The sequence below is a fragment of the Ascaphus truei genome, chromosome 3 (genome assembly GCF_040206685.1).
Source record: "Ascaphus truei isolate aAscTru1 chromosome 3, aAscTru1.hap1, whole genome shotgun sequence".
NCBI lineage: Eukaryota > Metazoa > Chordata > Amphibia > Anura > Ascaphidae > Ascaphus > Ascaphus truei.
Window position 1 is genome coordinate 426,334,903 of NC_134485.1, and position 6,594 is coordinate 426,341,496.

Sequence of the window (6,594 nt, forward strand, 5' to 3'; positions counted from 1 at the left end):
ATGTGTATATATATTTATATATATATTAAACTTGTGATATCTGTTTGTTAATATCGCTTACAATAAGTGGGGATTTTCTGCAAAATGGTTTAAATTTAGAGCCTTCTGTACTGTTCTGTTGGGGTTTTCCTAGCGCCCCCACAGCTGATGCTTAGTGAGAAAAGCCCCTACAAGAACCCTATACTCAGCAACCCGGGATGTTCTGTACCTAGAGACACATAAGTATATGCCGTAGACATTTTGTGGTCCATGAACACAGAGGGAGGAGGTCCACGGTCTCAAGAAAGCATCTGGTTGGCCTGTTTCATACATGTATATTTATATGGGGAGGGAAGGGATGGCAAGTGGTTGAGAGGGGTGTAGTCACTTCGCGGTCACAGGCGCCTCTGATGCATTAGGGGTCCCCCTGGCAGGGAGGTGGTTAATCGCCAGCTGGTTGTGTACATCACAAATGCACGATCCATTCACAGAAGCCTTATGAAGTACGCAGCCGAGTTTCAGAGGGGGGGTGTTTGTATTCTCCTCGTGTGCTCATGGTGTTCTTTAATGGGAGATTGGCGCTAGCGGGAAATCATAAACTCCTCACTGGGTTCAGTTCCCAGACCAGGGGTGACCAACTGCAGTCCTCAAGGGCCACCTACAGGTCAGGTTTTCAGGATATCCCTGCTTCAGCACAGGTGGCTCAATCAGTGGCTCGGTCAAAGACTGTGATGTACAGGTCAGGTTTTCAGGATATCCCTGCTTCAGCACAGGTAGCTCAATCAGATGCTCAGTCAAAGACTGTGTTAAAGTGCTTCCACTGCAGCAAGGGATTCTGGGAAATGACATGCAAATGAGCATAGTCACATCATTTGAAGCACTAATTGAAGCAGATGAAGGGAAAGAGACAGGTTAGTACTGCCTAACACTAGAAGAGCCTCAAGGCGCTAGTAAGGAATCTCAATGCAATGCACCCTCTCTGATACCATCATGGTCGCCAGAGACATCGCATCTAGAAAGGCCCCCCGATTCAATTTGCCGTGAAGCTGTCTTGCCCCTAATCCTGAAGAAGGGATCAGCTCTGTTCAAATACCTGGGAATAAAATGTTCTCCAGCACTGGGAAGCGGTTTCACAGCATGCTGAATACGGATAAAATAGCAGCCTATCAACTACTCGTAGGAATATTAGAACAGAAAATGATCCTTCTGCAGCCAACCCCAGCAGCAGCAGCAGCAGCAGCAGCAGCAGCAGCAGCAGCAGCAGCAGCAGCAGCAGCAGAGGCATCTTGAGCAGTGCCTTGTCTGTGTATATGTTGAGACATGATGAAGACCCTTTGTTAACCCCTTCACTGCCAGTGGGGCCTACAAATTCAATCTTCTATCCCTGCTTCAGCACAAGTGGCTGTCGAAAACTGAGCCTCGGATTGAGCGACCTGTGCTGAAGCTGGGATATCCTTAAAACCTGAGCTCTTGGGGAGGGGGGGGGGGGGAAGCCTTACGGACTGGAGGCCCGCCCCCCCCCCCCCCCCGGTCTACAACGCTGCCCCTCTCTCCCGCCTCAATGCTGTTTCAACCAGTCTCCTCCAAACGCTGGCCATTTCCAGATGAAACCGGAAGCTAGCTTGGGTGGCAGCCATTTTGAACCATCGTTCTTGGCCCCACCTTGGCCTGTGTTTCCAGAAAGGGAAGAAGAACTCGAGCTTTTTGGTCGTGAGCTGCAGCCCCGAAAATGGTCATTTTAAAATTGGTTTCTCCATTGGCTTTTAAAGAAGTTATACCCTGGATTTGTGTTTGATGAATCTCGGCTGCAATGTGCACACACTGTAAATGTACACACTGAATACTCAAACCTTGCGCGTTCCGCAGTTTAGTGTTCCATAAAACCACTGGAGTGTTTCCAAACAGGGACGTGTCGTACAAAGAAGCGAAACGCGTCGCGGGCCCCTCATGCGATTCACTCATTTTGTCAGACACAATATACATTTATCTTTATATATACCTCCATCCTTTCTGAATTGGGACACAAACCTAGGCCGGTCACGCTGTATACAGGTTAAGCTGAGGTTAGTATTGTTGTAGGAAATCTACTTTTTCGATTGTCCTGTAATTTATTGAACTCATTTGCAAATTATGCTAATCCCAAATAAAACTTAATTTATTGAACCAGAAGCGTGCTGGAATTTTGTCCTGTGTTACCCTGAATGCGCCCGCCCAGCGTAGTAGGCACGTTGTACTTAATAAATACTGTGGGGATTTATTTATTCATGTCTAGAAATACCAGTGCATCAAACAGGCCCACAGACCACAGAGATGGAATCCCACAGATGTCCAATGCCACAATGACGACTGGATTCGCTTGCTTTGAAGATCCTCTCTCATATGTGAATGGAACAATCAAAGTTTAAATATGTTACAGTCATCACTTTATGTGGGGCTGGCACGGACACACACACAGGCTCCTGTAACGTGCCAAATACCTGGAGAATGGGTTTACAGTACTATTGATTCTTTCTGTTCATTAGGGAGACTCGCTAAAAATTTGGTGAAAATTGGCCATTTCGATTTTTCCCTTAACGATTCAGTGCCGTATTCAGTCGGCTAATTGTAGGGGACTGGCGCTGCGGTAAGCTAAAGCTTTGCAGGGGTTTTTATCATCTTTATCTGACTTCTTTTTACAAGTCCTCAAAGCCACAGATACATTAATAAAGAGGCAATCCAAGCGCTTTTTATATTTTCTTTCATTTTTACACAAGATTGAAGCAGGGCGTCTCCGGCGCTGAACCCCATTATTTTCCTCTCTGGGGACCCCTTGCTTCTGGAGATACTTACCTCCGTACTGGGTCCCGGCAGCTGCTCCTTAAATGTTCTGTTCTTTGCTGATAAAGTAATTATGAAGCCACCTTCGACAAACAGATAGAACGTAAGTAACTGATATACATGATTTGAGAAGACCCCGAGAAAAAGGAAAATGTATTTTTCGCATGACACAAATAAATAATGTTTCTACTCTGAGGGAAGTCGGTTACTTTTATCATTTGTTTCAGTTGTTTTCCTTGCCCAGATGATGGCCGAGAGTGAGGAGTCATGGTTCCACCGCAGGTCTTTCTGTCTGACACTAGAAGGGGCTCTTGACCATGTGTTATTCCATGTAGCTTAATGGTTTTCACACTGCAGATCCATATGGTAGCGAAACACTTAATGGAATGAGAAGGCGTGGGGTTATTTTCCGTCTTGTGCCTGAAATGAAATATCAGAGGGCCACAGGGTTCTGCCATCTTCTAACCACCCCTGATGAAGTTCCTGAAGTGTATGAAACACGTGTCGGGTGATGATGACATCACTGCCGTCTGTTTTGTAGCGTGACTGCAACAAAGGTTGCAAGTCAGTTTGCCACACGATACTCTGTATCTTCTAGCTAGCTAACAAAGATGTGGACCATCAAGGAATTCACTAGCAGCTAGGATTTTGCTCACATACGCACCCTAGATGACAATATCAGGGGGGTGTTAGATAAGGATTAAAAGGGGAGCAGCTGTGAGTAACACTCTAAGAGCGGATAAGGTACATTGAACTTTACCTATCCGTGAAGCCACAGTTCCCCCAACTCCCTCCATTCATAGCAGATGTGTGTGTGTGTGTATATATATATATATATATATATATATATATATATATATATATATATATATATACTTTTAAAGACATTAAATGGTAACCATATCACAGACTGTGACCAAAAGGGAAAACAGGATATCATTGAAGCTGTCAGTATAATATATATATATATATATATGTTTTGAGACTAAATCATTGTATTTCCCTATAGATAGACTATATCGAAAGTGCTTACTAAGGAACTATATTAACAAGCTCTATCTGACACTTTGTATGCACATCCAGAATTATATGTGTGCAGCATTCTGTCAGAAATATTCCAAGGAAGGCTTTGGAATTATATGGATACTTACCTTAGCAAGCTATATGCATTAAATTGATGCAAGTATTGTTACTCAACAAGATACTGAAGTATTAACATCGCTTTTTATTCCATATCAAAAGTAATTATATAAGCTATCATCATAAGCTCAGCGTCGACAGGGATATATGGTTGAATATGTTATAACTGACACAGATCACACCTTACATATCCATACCCTGTGGTTGCACACTATTATACACACCTTAATTCACTTTTTAATTATATACTTCACTTTAAGTTAAAATCACTTACACTTATCACTTCACCATTGTCCCGTGTTATAGGAGCACACTTATTCATTCACTGATGCTTACGAGGATTAAGATACTCTTGATCAATAGTGGCTAACCCTTATCAATTTATCCTTGTTTACATACAAGATTACTTTGATACGCTAATTGTTGAATTAGGTTTTAAAATGAACTTTTGTGCTGATGAAATAAAATTACTTATTAGTGGAGATGAAGTTTCATCTCTTTTAGAAAAACCAAGTTCCAATGTACAGGCTGAGTGTGTGCACTACAGGGATTCATTATTTCTGTTAGTCATCAGTTTTTTATCCCAGTATGCACCCCTTATACAACTCACAACATACAACCAACTAGCTGAGCAGAAGCTATTCTTTTTGCTTAGTTTCCAACACTGGCTGATTCAGATAATGGATTCATTTTAGCCACATCCCAAGGACGAGTATATAAAGTAGCAGACTGGACCAGCATGTCCACTCCGAACCTGTCCAGACAATTTTCCACTCGATGCCAGCTGTCTAAATCCTAAACCTTCACATCATGGCAGTGACATGTTTAAGGAGTTACATCGGGGTGATTGATTGTATACTATACAACTTTCTAACAAAAAATCCAAATATTGCTTTCTACAATCTGGGTTAGACTGGACTTCTGGGGAACCAGGGAAATCCCTGCTGGGCCTCTCCGGGCAGCCCCAAGAGTTCCTTCAAGGGTCAACCTCTCCTAGAATCAAAGTGTGCTAATGGCAGTGATGTTTAAGGTGTTATATCTGGGGGATTGATGCCTCTTGTACCCAAATCAGACACCTACAGTATATTTGTTATTAAAAGTTAGGTTGTAAACACAGTCTTTTTGCCTCTTTTAGAAGGTCAGGGTGGGCTGAGGGTAAAGAAAATACTTGATTGACGGAAACTTCCCCACTTAGTGGCCACTGAGAAATTAGATTTGTAACTAATTCCCAGAAAAGTAAAAGCAGCCTTATCACTGCTTCCTGCATGGTTAGGTTTGTTTAAGAAAGGCAATTTGATTACAAACGGTTGTATATTGTCCGGTGACAAGGGATCTCACCCTTAACCCATCCTCTGCTAATGGGATTTGCAATGTACTCAAAAGAACGGTGACCAAAGCACCATGGAGCTGTCACTTTACTCCATTGCTGCCAGAGGGGCCGGTTCATTGATGGCCTTTGGAAACAAAGGTGTTGACCATGGAGGAACACAAAAAAACAGACATATACAGCCCCCCAACCATCGTCAACATGCAACCCATTGCTTTACACTTTTTTTTTTAATCATGAGGTTTATTTCAAAAGAACCAGTCATGTGCATCAAGGTCTTGCTCTTTTCCTCATCTTTTTCATAATATAGTAAGGGGTATAAGGGTGAGCCCTCTCTAGCACACAGGACCTATAGAACCTGCTGACGATTGATCATCGTTCGTTTTGTAGGGACTAATCTTTGTAGCTTTTACAAGGTCATCATCCTCTTTTTTTAAGGCTCGAACCCGATTATTCCAGTTCATCATTTACACGTGGGTCATAAACATTGACTGGTAGTAAGAATTAAATGAATCCCAGACCATTTCTTTCCTTTTCCACCTCTTGTGATCTTCAACTTTGGGGTTACTGTGCTCATTCTGTTTCTTCTCATTGTTGTTTCATCTTCATACCATGTGGTTATCAACCTGTGTTTAGTTGAAGTAACAGAGGCTGTCCAATGCTCGAGGGAAAGGCGTAACACAATAGTGAAATATGCTATAACGTTGCTTGTATATGGGATTAATAGATTAAAAGTAGCATACAGTATATCGTGGGCCATATACAATCAATCAACTCATCTATCTGGAAGATAGCTTACTTGCCTCTGGAACGAACCCAGCGTCGTAAGTGGTTGTGAGGATCCTTGTACCGTTCGTTGTGCAGTGTCCTTCACGATTGTACCGTGTTCTTTTAGATACCATTACTCAAAAACAGCAAGCTTGGCCCTTCCTGTCTCTCTAACTATCGTCCTGTCTCCCTACTGCCTTTTGCCTCTAAACTCTTTGAATGCCTTGTATTCTCTCACTTGCTCCATTATCTTACCTCCTATTCTCTCCTAGACCCTCTACAATCTGGCTTCCGCACGGCTCACTCCACAGAAACAGCCCTCACTAAAATAACTAATGACCTCCATGCTGCCAAAGTTCATTACACTCTGTTCATATTACGCGACCTCACTGCAGCCTTTGATACGGTGTACCACCCTCTTCTCCTTCACGTTCTCCATACCCTTGGTATCCGTAACAAAGCTCTATCCTGGATTTCCTCTTACATCTTCCATCGTAATACGTTCAGTGTCTCGTTTGCTAACACCTCCTCTATCGATCTCTCTGTGGGGGTACCCCAGGGCT